This window comes from Cavia porcellus, unplaced genomic scaffold (genome assembly GCF_034190915.1).
Source record: "Cavia porcellus strain 051 isolate PalLab524CR breed Dunkin Hartley unplaced genomic scaffold, mCavPor4.1 scaffold_20, whole genome shotgun sequence".
Taxonomy (NCBI): domain Eukaryota; kingdom Metazoa; phylum Chordata; class Mammalia; order Rodentia; family Caviidae; genus Cavia; species Cavia porcellus.
In genome coordinates, this window is record NW_026947503.1 from 22,078,487 (window position 1) to 22,103,570 (window position 25,084).

Sequence of the window (25,084 nt, forward strand, 5' to 3'; positions counted from 1 at the left end):
CAGCATAGATTTCAGCCTTTCATCACAGACCTTTGGCCTTCTGTTGCAGACCCATCAGCCTGCTAGTGTGGACTTGCACAAGATACTAGGGTGAACTCCAGATCTTGGATTGAATCCTTCGGACTCCAGTGTGTAGACACCCTCTGCATGCTTCCTCATCAGACTCTGTGGCTGACCATCATAAGCCAATCTTGTCATTTCTTACATATATCTGTATTCTCGTGTTATATCTGTTTTCTCTAGTAAAACCCTGACTAATACAGCTAGTTTTCTTAATTTTTACATAGGCAGGAATAACTAGAACATTTCAGATGTTTAATAAGTAACAACTGTATGTCCCAGTTAAGAGTGCTGTAAAAATGCGTTATCTAATTTAATTAGCATAAAGGTATCTGCCATGCCCATCCCAACTATCAGTGGTATAATGGTTATTCCTATTTTACAGGTGAACAAATAGCATCAGAGAAAAAAATGATTTATTTAGATTAGACAGCTGATAAGGAGCAGGCTTCTGATTTACTCCCAAAACAGCAACTCCAGACCCTGAATTCTTTAACATTATGCTGACTGCTTCGTGTTATTCAGATAAAGTAGTTAGAGGGAGAAGCAAGAGCTAATGGTCAACACAGTATTCATATTCATTCTTACACTGTGTGTGTATGTGGGGAGGGTTGGATCTGGAGATAGGGATGAAGGAATCTGTGTACATACACCCTGTGCCAAATGATTTGTCATCAGCAGCTACTTCTGAGTCTTTTTCCTTAGGCTAAACTGTTTCCACAGACATACATTAATATATATATACATATATATATATATATATATGTATATATATATATTATGTAGATATAATATTATATTATGTAGATATAATATTATAATATATTATAATGATATAATATTCTGGTCCCTGTTGATAAGACTAAAACGTAAACACCTTCCAGTTATCTTCTCTGATCAGTGATTTTTTTCTATGGCTTTAGTTTTAGGTTTAGGACAGCTGGTCAGTGGGGCTCCCCTGACCTTGGGTGTACTGAAGAGGATAATATGTTAGGGTCCATTATGATCAGTGTCTTTGTTTTCCACATTATTCATGTATTATCCAGTTTTTGGCATCAAATCTGAAATATTTCATTAGGTGTAGATTATAGATATACTCTCAGAAGGGTAAAGTTATTTTGTAACCAATATATCCTCTTTTTCATTTCCTCAAGTGAACAAAGACTACATATTGCACATTGCGGCCTGAGTCATACCTAGCATGATGGTGTAGGGGATAAAGGCATCATCACTGGCACCTGTTTGCATTCACATTTCACTACCTCCATGTGACCTTTTGTAGGTTATATAAACTCTTAGTGACTTACTTGCCTTGCCATTAAATTGGGAATAGTGTAGTGACCGTACTTATTTCACAAAGCTTTTGTGATGTTTGAATCAGATAGTACCTGTGAAGTACTAAAAATCAGCCCTGCACTTGTTGTCTTGTAAGGATACCGATCAAATGGGACCAAAGGAGTAGAATTAGCACAAAGGAATTAGAATAAATATTTTAATGAAATATTTAGCAAGTATTGACAATCATATATATATATATATATATATATATATATATATAATGTGGATGAAAACTATTTATGTTCTGTATGTATCCTGATAATCCTGACACTTTATAGGGAATGTAAGTGACAAACTTATATCCTTAAACTTAACTTAAACTTAAATATAAGTGACAAACTTGAATCCTAAGTGTTTAGGATTCAAAAACATGATAAGAACTAAGCTTCATAGAAGTATAAAGGAAGAATTAGGAGTTTCTTTACTTAGTACAATGAGGAAAATATTAAGCAAGATGGGGAGAATTTAAGTTGATACTTGGCTTTTGGTGATAATACTACTAGGTGAGTGAACTGCACAGGCAAAGCATGAGATTTATGTTTAGATATATGATATAATGAGGTAGATAATGATATAATGAGGTAGACATCCTCCTGGAGAGTAATATGTGGAAGTGTACAGAAACCGTGATTTTATGAAGACCAAAGACACAAGTCATATGATTATGTGTGGGATATGGCTGGCCTTCATGGATACTGAATGCAGATAACCATCAGGAGCCGAGTATCCAGCCTCTTTTATCTTTGTCTGCTTTTACCTTTGAATTATTCGAGTTTTTATTCTGGACCATCATTTCTTTTTCCTTACCATGTAAGCCTGCTTTTTCAGTAAATGAAACAATAACTTTATTAATGTAGGTTCTTTGAGCCTCAATTCCTGATGCCAACTGTTCAACCTCTGGGCATTTAATATTCACATTCACTGGAGGAAGTGGCTTGGTACTCCCATCTTTTATCTTCATGACATAGCATAAGCCCCTGGTGGACTGCAGATTGATTTCACTGGGTCAGGTGTTGCCTATTTCCAGATTATCTGTGACTATAGGTGGCAGAGTCATGTGATACAAATATAATCTGTCTTAGTCTCTTCCTCCATTGTTGAGACCTAATACTCAACACTCAAAACTTAAAGGAGAGATTTATTTTAGGTCACAGTTTCAGAAGTTTCAGTTCGTGTTTGGCAGGCTTTAGCACAAAAAAATAGGAAAATGAAAGGACCTAGGTGGAGGAAAGCTGCTCATGTCATTACAATCTGGTCATGGACAATGAAGTGTGGAGCTGGGATGGGAGCTGTATTTTTCCAGATCATGCACCTAATGGTCTGCATCTTCTGAACAGAGGATACCTCTTAATAGCCAGTCAGCTATATAATTAAGCCCTCAAAAAAACTTTGCAAAAAACCTGCCTATAAATGAATGAGGCTTTCAGGGGATATTTTTTTTAAACCATGATATTCAACCTACAGATCCCAAAGGACACATGCAAAATGCATTTAGTACATCTTAAAGAATGTTCAAAGTCTTAACAGTTCCAGCACTTCTGAAAATTCTAAGTCCAAACTCTTTTCTGAGAGTTAAGGAAAATTATTTAGCTGTAAGCACCTACAAAGTTAAAAAGGCAAGTTAAACATTGCCAACACACAATGACAAGGGTAAATATTTCCTTTCCAAGAGAGAAATGCAGCAGTTTGCGGTGAAATATGAACTCCAAAGGACATGGGCAGACCTGTCCATATGGCACTGCCAATTACAGATTCTTGTCTAAATTCAGAACTTGCCTAAATTCAGATATAAAATACTTGCTTTCTTTTTATTGCTAATGTTTTCAGCAACCTAGCTGTCCTGGGCCAAAACTTTACAGGCCCCACTTCATAGGTGCTTCCTTTCTAGTAAATCTCAAAGCTCGTGAAGTCATTCAACTGCACTATTTTCTCTTGATTATCAATGTGAAACTATCTAAAAGTCCTCAATAATATACATGGCATAGCCTGAATATTGGGATGCCTTGAAATTTTCTCTTCCAGATTATTTAGTCTACCACCTTTAAATTCAGTATACCCTGAAGTCTCAGGACATGAGCAAAATGTAGACAAACTTCCTTCCTAAGAATTACACATGTGGTCATGAATACAACTACCAGTGGAGTCATTGTTCTCAACTAAAACCTTTGGACCCTGTTTTTACCATTTGTGCTTTTTAATCTGGATTCTGATCTTTTGAGCTCTGACCACACTCTCCCATCAAGCTTGACTTAGAACATTCTAGGGCTTCCGTAGCCAACATCTTCAAACCTTCCTGAACTTCCACAAATCACTCCCAAAAGCTTCTAAACCAAACTGTCAGGTAGTCACAATAACACCATGACTTCTCTGATGCAAAAATCTGTCTTAGTCACTTTCTTTTCACTGGAACATAAGTTAACCCTCAAATTAAAGGAGGTGGTTTATTTTGTCGCCCAGTTTGTGGTTAGCTAGACCAACGGCAGAGGAGTTTGGCTGAGGGTCATAGCAGAGGAAAGTTGCTCATATCATGGTGACCAGGGAGCAGAAAGTGAAGTGAAAAGCCAAGAAGGGAGATAGACCTTTTTGCATCATTTGCCCCGTGACTAACCTGTTGGAATAAGACCCCACCTTCTAACAGTAAGCCTACTATATCAGGCTCAGAATTCACCTTCCAAAAGCCCTGCCAATGAGTGCATGAGACTCTCTGGGGACATTCTTGGTCTAAACCATTCTGACCACAAAAACATCAAAGATAGTTTCCTTTGGAGCTGATGTGGGTCTGACAAAATGCCGAGACTTGTTCTGGCTATTAGTCTTGGGGAAGTCAGTGCTGGATATTTTCTGTTGAAAAATTCAGAGTGATATTTCTTTGAAGTAATAAAAATGGATGATACCGTTGGAGAAAAAAGCCTAGGCAACATTTTGGGAATAGCCACATTTAATGGGTGGCAAGACAGCTTTTATAGGCTGAGATCATTTTATAAAAGCACCCATTGTCCCTGCACAGTAGCTTGAATGGACATGGGAGAGGCTCTGGCTACTTTTGCTGCTGCATAGAAGGGCAAAGAAACATAAGCTGTATGTGCTGGTGAATTTCAACCTATAAGAGACACAGCAAAGGGAGAAGCCAGAGATGTACTTCTTCTCCATCAAGAATTATTTCAAGAAATAGTAGTTTTAAAGGCTCTAAGAAATAGCAGTTTTAAAAGCTCTATAGAGACAATTTATGAGATTGAACAACCAGACATGTTTGTTGTGAAATTGTGTTCAAGTCAGCAACATCTTTTCAGTGTGGTTTACTTCCTTCATGATTTCTGGTTTTTTTTCCCCCTTTGTTCTTATTTCTTTGGGCTCCCCTGTTCCCTCAGGCCTTAGCTAGCAAATTTTTCTTAGGGTTTGTCTTTCATGGGAACCTAGGATAAAACACGTTCATTGACTATAGTATTCACTGTGCACAACACACTGCGTATCTACAGCAGTCAGTTAAACTCTGGTCTGGGTATTCTGAAAGAGTAATTCCTGGAACAGCAGCATGAACATCAGTTGGTAATTTGTTACAGTACAGATGAACGGCCTCATCACAGACCTATTTTGATGATTAATCTGAATTGTTAAATTGATTATCTTGAGAAATGTATGGGAGATTAGTAAATCACACTCTGTATATGTCTAGGGGAGGCAAGACATTGAGGACTGCATCTGTCTGACCCCTTATTCTCTGGTTCTCACCCACCAGGAAGTAGCAGTTTTTCTCCATCATTCCTTTTGCCGTGATGATATTTCTTCTTTTAGTGCATCATAAACAGAAGTCTCTGACACAATTAGTTAAGTAAACGTCTTCTCCTCTAACTTGCATCAGCCATTTTGTCCCAGCAACAGCAAGGTTGACCAACATACCAAGTGAATCAGAAACGCTGGGTAATTTGGATGCATTCTGATGTTTGAAATAAGTTTTTTATTCAAAGGAGCATGACAGTTCCATTTGAGGATTAGCTGCCTGATTTTATAAATAAAGTTTTCATTGGAACACATCCAATTCCATTCATTTATGTAGTATATAGATACTTCTGTGCCACAAAGTAGGGTTGAATAGTTGAATAAAACAGAAATATTTACTATGTGACCCATAAGTAAAATGTTTGCTATCTCCTCCTGCTCCAGTCTAACCATGTTGTCTGGTTTTCATGGGTGAATTAATTCCTTACAGAGAGTTAGTGGTTTTCTTTCCAAAACTCTTTTTGTACCAGTTTTTCTTGTTATCAGGATTTAACCTAACTGAATCTAACTCAACCTATATACTATAAAGTCAATAAAGTACTTGGGATACTTTATTTTCAGAAAAATAAGGTTGTGTTTGCTTTGGCAGAACATATACTAAAACAAAGTTTAATGTTTTGAGGAGACTTGAAGTGAGTAACTAGAACCTATTATTATGGAACAAGCTATATGCACAATACAGCTATAAAATAATAGACATAATAAGGCTTCTGAGGAATTTTGCATTCACTTTGTTTTTATCAGATTCCACATTAAGGACAAGAATTCAGAATTATAGAGAATACAATAGGGGTGTGATTTAAGAAAGAATGATTATTTTTTTCAATTTAATTTGTATTTTAGAGAGAATAAAACCAAACCAAACAAAATATAATAAAGCAAATCAGAACAGAACAATGCAAGCAATACAGGGCTTCAAAACAAGACAACAGGAAATCAGTAGTGGGTACCATAATGTCTCTTGTTTTTTTCAAAATATCTGTCTATACATTCACACATAATAAAGTGAAACAAAACAAAGCAAAACAAAACCAATCAAAATAAAACTATAGAGGCAAAACAAAATGGTAGCAAATCAACAATGGTTATCATAATATATTCCATTATCTTCAAAATAGCTGCCCATGCCATCAGACACAGTAAAATCTCACAAAACAAGACAGAATAAAACCAAACCTAACAAAATGATGAAAATGATACAAGAATTTGAAACAAGATAATAGGAAATTAACAGTGGTTACTATTTTTCCTTTTTAGGCATTACCTCCCTTATCACTTTCATAATATCTATTATGCTTTGGGATCCCACTAACTCCTTCAGTTTTTTGTGCTAAGGAAACAACTTGGTGTTCAACTATTTGAGTCCAAACTATTTCACCCATGAGCATGATCTCAAGTTGCATCCATTTCCTATATTTGGGAATTTTTCTGCCATTACTTCCATATATACCCTTTTTATGTCATTTGTGTTTAGCCCTGCTTTTTCACTGATACCTATGACTCTTAAATTATGTTTCTTTGCATCATCTTGAAGCCATTTAATTGTTATTCCTTGGTTCCTTTTTATTTTTAAGAGATTTCTCCTTTCATGATTGCTGGCTACAATCCTGTCTTCAAGGTCTGAAAAGCTATCTTCAGTCTTTTTCAAGCAGTTTTGTTAGCTTTTGATTGACTTTTTAATTTCCTGGATATCTCTTTGAATCTGTTACATGCATTGTAATTCCTTCCTATATTATTCATTCAAGGTTTCCATCAGTTCCTATGCTCCTCTTTTTTTAAATCTATGTCTTCTTTAGATATGCTCAGCAATTCTTTCATTATGTTTGTAATTTCTTCTTTCAGTTGAGATATTTCTGATCTGATTACTTTTCATGAAGTTGTCTCTTTACTTCAGTTGCTATTATTCTCTCAGAGATTTTAGGTGTGTAACTTCCATTGTCTTTCATGTCTACACCTCCTAGACTTATTCTGCGTCGGCTGGAGGTCTGAGATTGCCTTTTGCTCCTTTGTCTTTTCATTTTCCTGGGTTCCTTCCAACAAGCCAGTTGTGGGGTCCCAGCCACTTCCCACATGGCTGCCCCTCTGTGGTATAGGGGAATGGGTTAGGCACCTGAATTTCTCTGAACCCAGGATCCAAAGGAAGTAGCAAGGCATGGGATGAGCTTCTCAAGATGACCAGGGTTCCATGGTGGTGGAGCTGCTGCTTCTTTCAGCCTGTGTGTCTATACAGGACTCCCCTGATGGTGGCAGGCACAAAGGGGTGTGTTTGTCTGATTCTTCTGGTGGTTGCTGGCTGCCTGAAGGAAATGAGGGTTTCCAGTGGCAGCTTGGAGGCATATAGGGGCATATCTGGCTGTTTCTCCCTATCCACACTGGTTATCTAAGGGAGTCAAACTTTCTGGCAGTGCCAGTGGGCACATAGGAGCAGCTCCGGCTGTGTCTCCCTGGATGCACTGGCTGTCCACAGGAAGCAAGCTTTCTGAGCAGAATGATCATTTAGAACATCAAAGCAGAAACTTACGTAAGAATAATTCCATAAAATATTGCTGAATAAGTAAAAATATTTCAAGTTAAAGAAATGTCTAGATACTTGTGTTGTTTTTGTGATTTTTGGTTTTAAGAAAAACTTAGGCGATCAAGGTACTGACTGAGGCAGGTAAGTGGGCTTCTTTTAAGCAAATGAAAGTAAATGTGCACATGTCATATTGACATGTGACTACAGGTATACTATGCCTCTCTACCAATAGATATAGAAGTTTCTGAAATGTACTCTTTGGAACCCATGCATCAGAGTCACTTATGAAAATATAGATACTAGAAAAGATCTTCAAGAGCTTAATTTTAATGCTTTCTACTCTTCTTACACATGTAAAAGATCCAATGGTGCAGTCATTACCTACTTAATTATTTAAGTTCAAGCTATTGTGTAAAATGCAACCCAAACTCAGAGGATGAAATCAAGTTATTACCTTTCCTAATTTCCTATTACCTTTCCTAATTTCTTCCATTAAGGTGTGTAATGAAATATTTACAATCTCTTTTAAATTCCTTTGATAGAAAATGATAGATAAGTTCTAAACTTCCTCCTATTTACAACAACCTCTACTAGATAATGATGTAGATTTTTGGTTGTGAGAGTAGTCCTAGAGTTGATCTATCTAAAGCCCAAGGCCGTAAAAGTATAAAGTGTAAAACAGAATGTAGATGTATATATGAATGAACATATGAATGTATAATAGAATATTAACCTTTAAGTCTTGTCCAAGCACCAAAATAGAATAGATTTGAAATCTGAAAGTGAAGTCAAACTCCAAGAGAAAATTTCAGTGTCAGGGACTGAGATTTAATGAAGTAGCTCAAAAATTCATGAGACAGGGAGCAACAGGGAGAAGGAGTAAAGAAAAGCCTTCCTGAGTAGACCTCTGGATAGTTTGTTTACTATTTAGTATTTGTGTACTATTTGTTTACTGCAGCCTCCTGTGGCAGATTGAGAGCAGGCAGAGACATTTGGAGCTGAGGACTCTGGGGACTGGCACCTACTTTACATGTGAGAAGGCTAAGAATACATGGTGTGGGGTAGAGTGGGAAAGAAAAGAATAAAGAGAAGAGAAAAAGTAAGAGAGAGAGGAAAAAAGAGGGAGAGAGACAAGAGACAGCGACACTGGAATATCTTTTCTAGTATCTATATTTCCATGAGATCTTTGAAGATCTTTTCTAGTATCTGTATTTTCATAAGTGACTCTGATGCATGGGTTCCAAAGAGTACATTTCCAGAATACATACCTGGAATGAATTAGCTCCATCATTGGGGTGTCTCTTGAAGACTATTTGATTCTTATAAAGAGGAGAGCTGGCGTTTGTGAAGCTTCAGTCAGCTTGAACCAAGGACATGCTGGGATGGAGGAATTATGGTCAGAAGGATTTAGCCGGGACTCGCTCCAGAATTCCTAGAAGTTACCATAGGAGAGTCAGCTTTATATTCTTGCAGAGAGCCAGGGAGCTCTAGTCTTTATGCTGTTAAAGCAGTTCTTAGCCACTTTGTGCTCTTCCTGCTGTGTCCCCGCTTGTTTCCTTAGCTCCAGCTTCAACCCTGGAAAGATTGCAAAAACAGCAGCTGGTGATTTTGAATGAGTGGAAGAAGAAAGCAGAAATAACAACAGAGAGAGGGAGAGAGAGACAGAGACAGACAGAGAGACAGAGACAGAGAGAGAGACAGACAGACAGACACATACACACACATGAGAGAGAGAGAGAGAGAGAGAGAGAGAGAGAGAGAGAGACTTGTTGAGAATCTTTGTCCAAGTTTTCATTTTCACCTAGAGGTGGGAAGGATCACACTGTTTAGCAAATCCAAAAGAACTTTGGATATACTTTTAATCACATTCACCCTGTTCCTGGTCAGTATGCCAACTACATATGTATGTATGTTCTGGTCCATAAGATAGAGACTAAAGTCATTCATTCACACAGCAGCTTACGTATTAAGACCCTTGAACTTTGGAGTAGGGGTGGTGGAGACATTTGGCTATACTGCCATCACCTGAATATTTTCACATTTGACTTGAAAACCTGAAGAACAAGCTTCTTTGAAACAGTTGTGCTGTGAAACTATGATTATGTGGTAGATATGGTCTTTTGCTTGAGACTGTCTTTTAGGAAAAGTCAGACAAATTTTTCATAACACCTCAGGGAGAAATATTTAAAAATTTAAGTAATTGTCTTATGATATTATGAATATTAATTTTAGCCTTTATGCGCTTACATTATTTCCCTGATCTTAACATCACATGAATTGCTATTTTATATGTCATGTGAGCTTATGTTTTATAATCTGAGTATTAAAATTATGTTAAAATATGCATGTACATACAGATTATAGTAACTGATTGTGTTATTTCCTGTATGTTGCTTTGACTTGCTTTCTACCATTCATCACCCAGATTTGAGGATTTGTCTCAACAGGCTCCATTCTTTTCTGGCTTCTGGTTATAGGAGATTAAATCTGAGTGAAGTTAGGATCTTCCTTATCTTTCTCCTTGAGGGTGCCTACTATACTGCTGCTTCCTGACTAAAGTATCCTGCTCCTGTCTTGGGCCTTCTCATCCCCCAAAGATGGTCCTTCCAGCCTGCTCTGAGGGGATTCCCTCCCTTCCTTTTGGCCTCTTCAACCTTCATATGTGGTTGTTTATTAAACTCTTCCCAAATTATCCATATGAGCGTCCCATCTACTTTATGACAACAGCTTGACTAGTTTTCTGCTTGATCTGTTTATCATAAAGCATGTAATAATATATCACAAATTTAAACTATAATTTCCATAACCAGAATCAGGGCCTAAAAATCTCTTGGGTTCCTTTTCTTTTAATCTTTTCTAGCTTTCATGTTATGATTTGAGAAGTTCTGTTTCTTATGTGATCCCAGACTTCCCACTATCTTCCTCAGTTTTTCTTTGAATTGAAGCAAAACCTCAAAGTTCTACAGGGATAATGCTAGAGATAGAGGAGGCAAGAAGCTCAATGGAGGACCTTAGAACTCTTCAGCCCAACTTCCACAATAGTTTCTTTTCATCTGTTCCTTAGGTTGAACTTCTTTATAAGTTTGGAAGTTTCATAAAGTAACTTTATTTGAAAATGTGTGAAAATTAGTATAAGTAGATTTAGGCATGGAATATTCCCTCTGAAGTGTAAATCAGTTATCCAAAGGGCTAGTATCTTATTGGGCATTAACAGATAATCAGAATCATTCACAAGGGGTTAGTAGTGTTCAGAGCTAGGTTGAAAGGGTTGGTCCCTGTGCTTGCTCAAGATGGTCACACTCAGGGCAAAAGCACAAAAGCTGAAGGATTAATTCACAAAGACAAAAAATTCTTAGACTACTCTTTTTCTGACTATTAGTCTTCCCAGCCTATCTGAAGATGAGGAGATGCTTTGTAAGGCAGGGAATTGCCTAAAACAGAGGCAGTGTCTGATGACTAACAGTTTGCTGTGGAGAGAGATGGTGCAGAAATTACTCCTCACTGTCTGGGACTGCCCCTAAGTTGTTCATACTGGAAATCTTGAAATTATCCTTTTACCTTCCTCTTCCCTTACTCTCTACATGCAGTCTATCACCGAGTACAGTAGTTCTTGAATATATCTCAGTAATTCTGCTTCTCTCCATCTCCTTTCTTTTACCTTGGACATTTTTTGTTTCATATTTGTTACTTGCTTCTTTTCTTTAGGAAGTTTTAATCTTTAGAGAAGTCTTCTTTAAGCTTCTAGTCCAAATAAGCTCGCCATTATAATCTCTTATCATATTCTTTAGTTTTGATTCAGTTTTTGGTATGAATGTTAGCTATAACCTTATTTGTGGTCACAGGTTTAGCATGTGACTTTCTCAGTACTTATAGCATAGCAAAGAAATGTGACTCACGTGAATGCCCTTTTATTCTTGGTACATAGAGGAGTGTTGGCATATGGAAGGAACTCAGTAAATATTTTTTTAAATAGATGGATTGGTCTTGACCTCTCTAACCTTAATCCAAATGGGATGACTCCTCCTTCTGTCAATTTTCTCTTCCATATTTCTCAGGTTCCTCTCTCTTGATGCCTGCACCACAAGCACTCACCCCTGGACAGCTCATTTGCGGCTGTCTCTGATCTGGACTCCTTGATTCTACTTTTCCTCTGGCAAGGTACTTCCCAAACCACACCTGGGGTTCTATCTTTTCTTGCTTAAAACCTGTTAGAGCATCCATTGCTTCAGGAGGAAATACTGACCTAAAGGCTGAGGACCCTTCTCAATGTGATGACTGCTTACTTCTTCTACCACACAATCTGATTTCTTTTTTCCAGACTTGTTGGACTGTTTTAGATTTTTGACTACTATTTTACTTCTTTTCTTTTGCACATACCATTTTCAAAGTCTGAAATCCTTCTTTCTTCATTTTTTATCTCCCTTCTCTTTGCTTTCTGTTTTTTTTTTTTGAGCAGTATCTTAGTTACTTTTCTCATTATTGCTTAGACAAAATGCCTGACACCCAAATTTACAGGGTGAAAGGTTTATTTAGCTCACAGTTTGTACAAGTTTCAGTACGTAATGGCTGGCTCAAGGCAGAGTGGCATGGCTGACAGGCCTCACAAAGAAACATCCATGGCTGGCAGAAGGCACCAAAGCAACAAGGACCTTAATGGCATCTTTCTGCTCTTTTTGTGGCCTATCTAGGACACCAGGATTAGGGTGGTACCAAACCAATAAGTGGACTGGTTTAGCAATCATCCACCCTTAATCCTAGCATCCTGAATACTAGTATTGTGTCATGAATCAGTCAAACACTGTAGATGCAACCACCTCAGAAAATGTCCCACCTATATTTGCATGAGGCTTTGGGGAAACATCTAGAGATAAACCATAATGGGAGATTGACCCTAATTTTTTCTTTCCCTAGATGTCATTTCCTTTGAAAAGTCTTCTTTCTCCCTGCTTTTCAGGTCCCTGAGCCACTGTCCCCTCTAAAGTTGTGAGAGTTCCTGCATAGCTATGACAGTACTTTCACTCTGTTTTCATTTGTCCACTGGTCTCTGTCTCTTACCAGGTAGTGAACTCTGGGAAAGCAGAGACCCTGACAATGTTACGCGCACGTGGAGCACTTTCTAGTACTTCCTTATTCACAAGAAGCACAGAGTGGCTGGATAGAAGACAGAAACTGCTTGATTCCAATGGCCATAATGATTTCTCTAGACGCCAAAGCTCTTGGAGGAAATCATATCATATATCTCTGTGGGGGAAAATCATGAGAAGTATTCTTAGGTGGGTCATAAGAGGGGAAAGGCGAGATTTCCTGGCAGAGATGTGTAAGTCCTAAGAGTTCACTTCCTAGTAGTTCTGAGAAAATATTGAGACATTGGAAAAAATGACATTGTATGACTAAGGAAGGCATGGGCCTGTCGGAATTCCAGTTTCTAATGACACTGGGTATACTTTTTGTGAGATCTCATACATAAGGATTTATGAAAAAAATATACATTTTAACTATATAGATGTATTATATATAATTTTTATATATGTGTACTTAACTGTATAAAATAGGTACTTACATATTATATATATTGTATACACAGCTATAATATAAACTGAACTATATATTTATATATCATATGTAAATGATACATGCAAATAAATAAAATACTTAGAAATTTTTACTTTAATAAAATTGTTTTTACCAGGGATTTAGCTCAGCAGCCTAAGCGCCTGCCTGGCAGGCACGAGGTCATGAGTTTGATCCGTGTAGCAAAAAAAAAAAAAAAAATTTTGAGACTAAGTGTTTGTTTTTTCAAACACATCAGGCATCTGGATTATCTATCTACAGGAAGGCCTTTCTTGGCTTTCTTCATATGGTCTTTCAGTAACAGAACCTGCAGTTTTTTTGTGGGTGTTTGTTTTCCTCTATCTGTATATTTTTCTTTCTTAATTTTTTCTTTTTGTTATGGGCATCTTTGATACATGGATTTGTTCCATTTGTGCTATAGAAGAAGAAACTAAGGACTGAAGCAGTTAGACTATAAAGGAAAAACTATAGAATAAAATTAGGGATACTGGAAATAGAAATATATCAGGCTTTTGTTAGTTGTTTTATAATTGTATAAATGTTGTTTACTTTTAGATAATTAGACCCATTTCACCAATAAGTAATTTACTTGTTTATTCATAAACATTTATTTTCTATTTTTGCTGTTCTTGACACTAGGGACTCATGACTAATGGAATTAGAATGCAGTGCATTTAAAACAAAGGATAGACATTTTAGTTTCAATTATTTTTTTAGGGCAGATTTTCCCACTCCTTATATAAGAGGTTTATTTTATCCACAAAGAAAACAGTAAGTTAGGAGATTGTTTTAGAAGTGTTTTTTAGTGACACATTTTCATCAGAAAAATCCTTATTTTATGATGATACTAAGAGGATAAATTCTTCCAGACTGGCTGCTAGCACTTCCCTATGTTTCTTTCTCCACTCTGGAAGAACATAGTATGGTTACCCTCATTGTCATCCTTCTTCCTTAAATTATTTTTCCATCCTGAAGAAAGTGATAGACCACACATATATATTTATTTTTTCTGCTACTGAGGTAGTGTAAACATTGATCACATTTATTTTATTGAGGATGAATCACCCTTGTGATATCTGAGGGCACTTATTTCTTTGAAGAATTCTTCAGATGATTCAGAAAGGCATACTGGATGTTCTGGATGTGGAAGATTTTGGATTTTCAACAGGCTGGTTATAAAACACCTTCAACAACAGTTTTGACAGCAGCTTTCCATGATACCTTCAGGTCAAACTGAGAAAGAGATTTCAAGCCATGAACTATGTTTAGTTTCCCAAGATGTCTTGAATGTCTGTAGCATTTTTGATTCTTTACAGTAAGAAACTTGGGATGTTAAATAAAAGAGTCCTTAAAGTTTTCAAAACTCAGTTGAATTTGGCCTTAACTGGCAAATTTTGGCTCGATTAGAATCTTTCCCCCCAACATCAAGTCAGATCCTAAAAGTGTTAATTTTGAATTTTGTTGATATCATTGTTCTTTGTTCTTTTTTCATTGTTCCATTCCTCCAGACACATGCTATAAAGTAAAATCAAAACAGAAGCAAACAAACAAAATCCCCAAAACATAAAATTTCACTAGCAACAACAAAATCAAGGCTATGTTGGTACTCCTTTCCTAAATCTTGAAATGAGAATACTATATATACAGAGTCTGCCAAATATATATATTTCAGGAAAAGCAAAACTTGTGTAGATATTTTAATACTAAATTTGTTGAGATATCATGATATTAATACCTATACAATTACAAGAGGTGCTCAAAGTGATGACCATTAGCTTCCAGACAGTGACTACTGCTTGGCTCACCTTGATCACTGAGATTATTGGACATTCATTTTCAATTTCTTCTCTAAGCACCAGTAGTATTAAGGATATTGTATGATGTAGAACATCCTCTAGGGTTCCCCATCTGAAGGTAATACCACCTGTTTAAAAGACATATTTTTCTTTTCCTAAAATTTATGTACTTTTTTTTTTGCAAATTCTGTATGTATTGTACAACATATGATATACTAAATAGCATCAACACTGTTGTTTTTTAATTAAACAGAACTTCATGATCTTTAGTCTCTACATTCATTTTATTCCTAATTTCTTTTAAAAATAGATTTAATAATTAAAATACAGATACATTGATATTATTTATGTCTGCTTTCTTACATCTTAGAGCAGTGGCAGTCTGCTGCAAGGGAGAACTAATTACAGGTAGCATCAGCTCAGATTAAAATAACTCAGTGTTGTATTTTTATTTATGAGGTAAAATAGTAATATAATTTAAAATATTTCTTTTCCTCTGGAGGGGAAATAACATACTATAACAGTAAGCCTAAAAGCACTGTTCGCCATCTAAGAGCACTGATTCATTGCCTTTCATTTTTTCAAGCCTAAACCACCATAATTCTCCTTTAACTGGTCTTCCCACTGGGCAAATTTGATCTCCAAATGGTGTAAAACTCTGGAGCTCATCTTTCCATTTGGAAATGAAATAAATCTGCATATATTTTCTTCATGGAAGAATTTACCTTGCCTTCCAGGAAAGCTCCATGGTGACTTAAAAATGTTATCGCTCAGTCTTCAGAGCCTTCTGAGGTCTGGCTTCTACCTGAGAACGTGCAGAGAGCTCATAGCCCACAGCTGCCACATCAGGAATTTTTTGAGGACTCAGCATTAATCAGATAGATTTTAGTGTTAAAGCTTTTGCACTTGTTGTCCTGACACAGGGATTATTTATCTTTTAGCCAAGGAATATTTGCCATTCTGTTTATAAGTTTCAAAACAAGATAAAAGACACTTTTTATTTTTATTTAGCTTTGAGCATGACTTAAACATGTCCTAATTAGTTTTTTTAAAGTTGGAGACTATGCAAATAAATATTCTCTAGGGTTAAGAAGAAGTTGCATGTCAATCTGGAGCCTCGATTAAATTTGTGTAGGCTCTTGAAGCTGATATTCCAAATCCTACCTGAGCCAGAGTAACAGTGTATGGTGAACACCTTGCAGAATTTGGAATGAAAATGGAACAAGGGCTTATGCAAAATATCAGAAGAAAAACACTAGCAGCTTTGTTCAGTTAAGGATAAGAAGTAAGTCATAAACATTTTTGAAGAAAACTTCCTTATTTAATGTGGGATTTTGTCATTGATCATCAGGCTTGTCAGCTTCATCCAGAGACCCACGTTAATGATGATACATATCACCTGTACTTTGCATATAATGGAGATGTTACCTTCTTAAGAAAATCTCCTGCAGTGCCCCAAAATCCTGCAAAACCCTGGGCTCACATCTCTTTTATACGGTTTTCTAATGATGCTGAGCTTGCTTGTTCAATTGTTTCCATAGTTGGAATGTCAAGATGTTGGCAATAGGCATCCTATCTTGTTTATTTGATCTCAGAAATCCAGAAACCCTGCTCATGGCTTAAAGCATATTTGTAGATTGTTAGGTTAATTAGTGTACATCAAGGTTGAAAAGTACAGCTTCAGGATATGAGTTGAGGGCCATACTGCTCAGGAGACAGAGAGGGGGATGATTGTAAGATTTAGGGCACTCTGGAAACAAATGAAGCTGGGGAAACTTGACTTCTATAACTTCTGTTCCTTTTTGCCTGATAGGGTCATTTTAATCACAACTACTAACAGACTAATGTGGAACCCGACAACATCTGGAGTGTTTCTCTTGTCCGGAAGCCCTGAGTGGCTGAGTTGCTTTTGACTGCCCTCCCATGCCCTCCCCTGTCCTCCCTTCCCTGCCCTCCGCTCCCTTCTCTGCTTCCCTCCCTTCCCTCATTTTCTTCCTCCCTCCTGTTTCCCTTCCGGTTCCTTCCCGTCCCTTTCCTTCTCCTTCTCCTTCCTTCCTTTGCCTTCCTGTTCTTTCTTTTTTCTCCTCTTTTCTTTCCTTCCTTCTCTTTCTCTTTTTCTTTCTCTTTTTTTTTGATGCTAGAATTAAATTTTATTTCACATTTACAGAAACATTGAAAAACATTTACATTTTCCCACATTATAGCATAACATTTTAATGGGATATTTCTTACTACACACAGATCTTACTGATTTATATAACTAAAAGAAGTCTGTGTTCTTTAAAGCAAAACAACTTCTTAAATGTTCAAAATTTTAAAATTCAGAAGTGAACATATGGCTTCATTATTGGCATCCTACATAATCCATTACTACATTTTCTAAAGCTCCCTCTGTTTGCAGCACCTGGCTTGTGTCTGTGCCCTTCTTTATAGATGCTGCCCCACCAAGGCACTGTGGTCACTCATTTCTTAGGAGGCGGCCTGTTACAATAGCAAAGAGTCCCTGTTATGCTGCTCAGGATTTACATGGCCTTGACCAAACTGCTCAAATGTCTGAATCTATTTCTTTCTCAAAGAAATGGGACTTGTGTACCTAATTCAAAGGGTTTTCAGTGATTAAGTGAGACTAATATGAATCACGTTCATTACAATATCCTGAACTTTGGACATTTGTGTCTCCTACAAAAGCTGGGTTTCCCCTTGGCACATCTTTCATACACTCGCTGTCGGAGGGATGTATAGACTTGCTCTACTGGCTTGTGTGTAATGGGAAACCAGGATCCTTAAAGGAAAACCTCATTCATTGGGGCAACTGCAGTAAAATGCTTGGTTTTCCTTAATCCAGGTTTCTCATGAGCCCCTGTGTGTCTGTTGAGGTCAGGGCAGATAGAACCAATTTCATCAGCGACATCTTGGAGGGTATGCATCATTCTGGATTACAATGCTAGTCTTAAATCAAGGTGGCAGCATGTGCATAGGATTCAGGAAAAGTTAATGGGTGGAGCTACCATTAAAGCAGTGCTCAATATCCGGTTCTGCTTAGCAGGGGAGAAGCAATGACGATATAAATCTTTGAAGTGATTTGGTTCCAGATGCCAATGGGTAGATTATATTCATATTTAAATAGACAATAGTCTGATCTCAATCTCCCAAATACCTGTAGCCTACATACCAATTTAGAAGGCCGATACTTCTTATAAATACTGAATTCTCTCAGAGTCTGGGGCCAATCTTCTTGGGAATCAAAGGGGCTTTGGCTTCTTGGGAAAACTGCATCAGGTGCATAATAAAGATTTCAGAAGCAAGTAATGCAAGGGGGATTCCAGACAGCTAGTTCAAATAGGAAGATATGGTTTCTAATTAAGAAGGCAATGCATTACAGACTACAAGTATGACTCCTTGTATATGCGGCTTCCTTCCCATACCACATAATAAATACTAAATAAATATTTGGTGAGTGAAGTCACAGTTAATGACAGGGGAAATAAGCTTGGACTGACAAGAAGGAGTTAAAAGTGAGCTAGAAGGATGGACTGGCAATAAGGTTCTCATCTGTAGGAAGCCTGTAGAGGCACAGTAAGATTTAGATCAAAATGAAGGCAAGGACTCAGACCTAGAGGAACAAGACAGAAACTCAGCTACTGACATTGGGGCATAGTACTGACTCTTACTCCTATTTGGTGGGCATGATCCTAGTTACAGGGACTTTGGAGCAGCCTCAGAGAAGATTCAGGGAAAACTTATTGTTGCTGATATCCACTAAAGTATTAGGCAATAATGTACACAATTAAAACAAAGCAAATGATATGCAATATAGTTTGTATCCCAGATTTTCAAGTGAGTTGAATTAAAATAGGAAATTTTTTTTGTGTAGAAAATAATTCTTAATCTCAAGGTGCTATTCTAAGAACATTATTTGTAATATCTGATTTACCATCACAACTTTGCAAAGCAGATACTCTTATAGACCCACGTTATGTATGAGAAAACCAAGGCCAAAAGAAGATAAACATTTTTTAAAAGGTAACAAGTTGGCAGTGACAAAATGGGATTTGAATCAAAGAAGTCTGACTTCTTAACCCACAACTAATATTAAAACTGTACTTGTTGTGGAAAATACTGTGCCCTTTTCCTAAAGATGAAGGCCTTACAATCACTCTTTGGAAATACAGTTCTACTGTTTGTGAATTAGGTGCTTCTAAATTGAGTAAATAATTGGGTAACTCTTCACTTCATTTGCCTGTTAGAAACAAGCAATAAGCGATTGCATCTCTTAAGAAAAGACATTTTAAAGTCAACAGACCTAGGGATATATTGAATTCATAAATCCATAATATTTATATCTGACTTATTTCATAAGGGAATTCATAAAATAATACTATCAGTTGCTCTTTCTATTCTCAGTAATATTAAACCTTTACAGCATTCTTTGAAGGATCAATTTGGGAAACTAGGGACTTCTATCAAGCTTTAATTATTACTACATTTTAGAACAGGAGAAAATTATGTGCCTCGATCTAAAGGATAAAAGACATTTACACTAATTTGATCTTCTGCAGTAATTTATTTTAGAATTCTCAGTAGTGACATTAATCTTCAATAACTTATTTGAGGTGATATTGGATTCCAAAAGTATTTTCAGAAGAATTTTATTGTAGTCCAGGATGAATTAACTCTCTTTATTTGAATGTTAAGTGTTATAAAAGTGGCAATTTTGCAAAGCAAAGAGAATTTCTTATGGCTTAAAAATTTCAGCAAAATTATTGGTGTTTAAGTTAATTAATTAATTTTCATTCTTTTTAGTGACTTTAAAAAGAACCTTTCATGACATTTCACATCTCCACAAGATGTTGGAATTTAAATCGGTTTTACTGAAAGCATATCCTATACATGACTTAGTGCTGGTTATGCTTGAATATCATTACGAGCAAATATCACCTAACAACAAAGATGTTATGCATTGAATTTATCATACAGATAACACAGAAACACAAGGATCACTCAGAGACAAATTTTCTAACATTGTAGTAGCTTGCTGGTTAATAGACCATAATTGTGTAGGACTGAAAATCTAGATTTAAGTCATTTTTGGCTCTTGTTAAAGTTGTAGTGGTTACAACTGAAGTGAAAGGAGAAAGATTGTCACCTCACAAATTTCCCTTTTCACAGTAGGTCAAGGCAAGTTTGCATAAGAAATAAACCCATGTACTTTCAGTTTTTCCACAGTTTTATATAACAAAACATCACTTCCTCTTATTTGTTTATATCCATTGGGCCTCAGTTGCACAGGAATCTGTAAAGGATTCCTAATGAAAGCTTTAGATATAATTCATGCAGGTTTATATCCTAGTTGAAATCATCTGGCCACAATTAGTGAATGATGGAATTTTTTGTGTGTGGTCAGCTGTTGGGAAGGTTTTTGTAATAATAATTCCATTAGTAGAGATGCCTGTGGGGGTTAGTGTATTCATTATAAAGAGATGGTACACAACCTTACCCATACATGGATTTGAATAATTCCAGATTTTGCTCTTACTTCCTCTACCCATTCCCTTTGTAACTGTATTGATTACTTGAGGGAAGGTACAGGGTGGGTTTGGCCTTTTCAGCAGTATACTCTATAATATCTGTCCATCTCCTCTTGAAGAGGAACATTTCTATGTAGCCTGGAGTAAACTAAATCCAGGCTTTACATCAGAGAAGACTCTGACAGTTAAAGATGCAGACTTTTAGCCTGCAATAATTTCTCAATTTCTGAATATCTATTTGAACTTCAATTTTTTGAAGAGACAAAATAAAACTCTTATCTTTCAGTATATTTTTACTACTGCTTGATTACTTACAACTATGATTTTAAAATGATTGTTTAGAAATTCTAATTACATGTTTCTAGTTACTACAAATATACCATGTATGACTTAAATAATTCACTTTTAAGATGCTGGCATTATCAATGATATGTCATCTTTGGGATCTGGGAACCCTGATGAATCATGTCTCCAATTCTTCATTGTCAGCTTTATTATTATAAAAGATGCTGTGCTCTTTCCAAACAAATATCATATGGCCTGTTCAGAGTTTGGAGGGTTCGTTATTCACTCCAGAAGTAGAGGAGACTTACTACAGTTTCTTAGGAAAAAATCTGGCTTTGAATATAGATAATTCTCTGTCTGCCCAACTAGATGAGAGACTTGTTGAGATTCTTCAGTATCAACCTATAAATGTCCATTTGGTTATTTCATGATTTGTTGTCAATGTGTATATCTGCTTCCCGGCATCAGCAACAAAACTTTTCATCCAGGCCTTTGCCAGGTTTTTAATTAAAGTCCATTGCAGAGTAATAATCTTATTTGTTTATATCCATTGGGCCTCAGGTGCACAAACTCAACTGTGATCTTTGTTTCATGACATAAATTGACAACTTTTAAGAATATTCTTAAAGGCATACATTTAGTTCATTTATGACTTAATTGCTCCTAGAAAATTGGACATACAGCTAACCCTAACTGTTCATTTGTCTCTGGTAATAGTTAAGGTCAGTCTGTCAAAATCCACATAAATATACCGTAGAAAGTACTGTCAGCAGCATCTCTTCTGCTTCAGAGCCAAGGCACTCATCCCTCAGCTTCAGTGTTGGCCACCAGTTCCTCTCAGTTGAGTCCTTCTCTGGGATTTATCCTCTACAAAAGAAACTGCATTGTCTAAAGCTCCCTTTCTAGTTGATGTGACACATAATGCCTCTATGTGAGAGAACTCTGAAAAGCTGCCTCAGTTCCAGAATTCCTTCTGGAAGCCACTCACAACTCCTATGAAGACTATATTGCTATTTAGTTTTCCCTTGCCATCTCACTTCCTTCATTCTTTTGTGCATGAGAGCTCTTCCTAATAAACCCCTACATTAAAGTCTCCTTTCAGAATCTGCACCAAGACACCTGATATGACAGTGCTCATTCAATTGCTTATTTATTCATCTATTTTCTTTTTTTTTTTTCCTTTTTATCGGTACTGGGGATCGAACTCACGACTGCCTGCTTGCAAGGCAGGCGCTTATGCTGCTGAGCTAAATCTCCAGCCCCTATTCATCTATTTTCTTATCTATGCATTTATCTGTTCATCCTGGCATATTCATTTATATACCAAACAGTTATCTCATATATAGTTGATTATCCAGAATGTTCCAGGAGTATGAAAAAAATCGAGAACATATCATTACAGTTATTGTTAGTTAGTCATTTAATAAAAATGAAGAGAAAAGAAAGTAATAATGAATAATAGAAAATATCTAAGGTGTGAAGTATTTTAAGAGATTCATTAAATCCTGTTTAGTCATCCACTGTGTGTCTTGGAAATAAGAAACTATATTTGCTCTGTAATTGCTTGAATCATACATCTTTTACCTTGATTAGGAATTTCAATCAACCAAAACATTACTGAGCATTTTCAAATAAAAAGCTTCATATTTCTTAACCAGATGTCCTTTATTCAACCTTTTGAGTTTATAAATACTTTTGATTTGCTGGATGTAAGTAGTGTTATGTCATACAGAATACTGCCTTCTTTAAAGTATGAAAGTACAAATCTGAATTAAATGAGATGTTAGAGATCTGTTGTAATCTATTTTTGTTTTTAATACTACTTTGATTCAGTGCTCTTTAATTCCTAAATTTACTCTTTCTGCTATGTTTTTGTATACGCTTGTTAGGATACTCTATTTTAATCCCAAATGTACCAACATTTTAAAATATCTGAGTTGCTAGAAAATAGGCTTACTCAGATATAAAAGCTGAAGTTTAGACTTTAGATTAGCAGTGGGCCATTTCTTGAGAATCACATTCGAGAGTTCTATTACTTGAATTTATACCTGTTCCTAGAAGGTAGAATAAATAAAGCTGATGCAAGCAAAATCTGGTTTCTGTCTTGAAGGTTTTGTAAATTTCCATTCTAGAACTTAAGACAGTGTTCTGTAGCATTTCAGAATCAGCCATCTAAATCTACTATTGCCTTTGTTTGATTCTATGTTGCCACAGAGTTGTTTAGTCTCTGTGGGATTTTGCCTTCTGTTTCTTCTGTGGCTTCTCCTGATGAACAAGTTTCCTTGCTGCATCACAATAGCTAAAGCCAGTCAAAGGAGGCTTTATTGCCATTTTTAGACAGAAATACAATATCAGAAATTATAATGAATGTGTTTGCTTTTAACGGCTGTAAACGGCTGTTGTCCTGCTTGCCATCTGGTGGCATGTTTTCCTCTTTGTCTTCATTTATGGACCATGTGGTAGCTTCATTTATGGACCATGTGGTAGCTTTCTCTTCCTCTTATTCTCATCCATTTGATTCCCTTCCTCATACTTTAATTTCCTTTTTTGCTGCTTTTCTTAGTAAAAACATTGTTAGAGTCAGTCTTTCATGTGTAGAAAGTATTTAAAAATCCTTAGAAAGAGAAGGGACATATACTTTTATTCTGAATAAACCTTCTAAGGCTACATTGGAATGATCTAGGAAGGAAAATAAACAAACAACAACAACAACAACAACAAAAAAAACAGCACAAGACTGCTTTTTCTGTGCTAAATTGCTATTTACCTAAATACTGAGATATACTTTCAATCATTTATATATTAATTCACTATGAATTTACTTAGTTATATCAAGCTATCTTTATAAGATATAAATATAATTAGAAGTATATTTTTTGAGGGCTCTGGAACCAAAACCAAGCATGAAGAATCTAACTAAATATATTTTTATGTAGTTCCTCAGCATGAATGGCTTATCTGTTTCACATTGGGTTTACACAAGGACTCCCACATTTACTACCGAGAAGGTCATCTGGTGAAGTCATGGAGCAGTCAGCTAACAATGGGATCACTAGAAGCTCTTTAGATCAGGAGGAGAAAGAAGCCTGTAGCTACTGAAATGTATGAAAAGGAATTTCAAGTATGCAGATTTTAGTTACCCCAGAATAGAACTTGGCCAGCAAACCAAGTTGTTCTTCCTCTACTCATTTTGGAATTTTTGAAAAAAAAAAAATAACCACACTGAATTGGTGCATATTTTTATATTCAAAATTATATCTGGATCTAGTCTATTGCACTTGATATCAGACATTAACAGCTTTATTTCCAATTTCAGATCAGCAATAAGGTTGATACAGAGGTGCACATATGGCTGACTCATCTGTAAAGGAAAGATTGTACCTTTCCCAGCTGGCCAGACTGGATTAGGTTCTTGCTGTAGTCAGGGTTTGTACAGAGAACAACTGAAAACAGGATATGGAGTTTATAATATTATTTTTTTGATGGTCACCCAGAGTTAACACAAGAAAATGCAGGACCACCATAACACCAAACACATAGAATATTTAGTTAAGGGTCTAAATCCCACAGCAATATCCCACATGAGTCCAGATGAAAACCCTGAGCTCATGATAATACCTCCCACGAATCCAAATGGATGTCCAGAGCCCACAAGAAGGACTCACACCAGTCTCTTCCCTGCTGGGAAGGCCCAAAACACAGTGGTAGAAGCCAGAAAGTCCATGCTAGCAGAGTGAAGGTGCAGTGTTGATGGGATGAGGGGTCTATGCTGGAGCCTAGCAGTCACACTCACAACATAGACAAGGGCTAGCCTGAACAGCACCACAGCTATTTTCAGTGACACAGAGGCCCTGAGCTCCGACAGTGACAAGCACAGTTGAGTACTTGCCAGGAAGCCAACATGACAAGTTCATTCTGGAGACCAAGCAGCACACATCTTCCTCTCCAGAACCAGGAAGCAATGCTCAATGCAAGGACCAGAGCTTCTCCAAGAGAACCAACAGCTCAAACAGCAACTCATAGGAGAACCCACAATGCCTCAACATCTCAACACCTCTACGCAGTAACTTCTCCTTCTCCATGTCTCTATTTATGCTGGCAACTTTCCTCTGGTGGAACATCTATGTTCAGTGCCATGATGATGTAATCCAACTGGCGTTAAGTTGATCACAAGTTCTTAATCCATAACTGTTCTCTTTCTCTTTCTTTTAAAA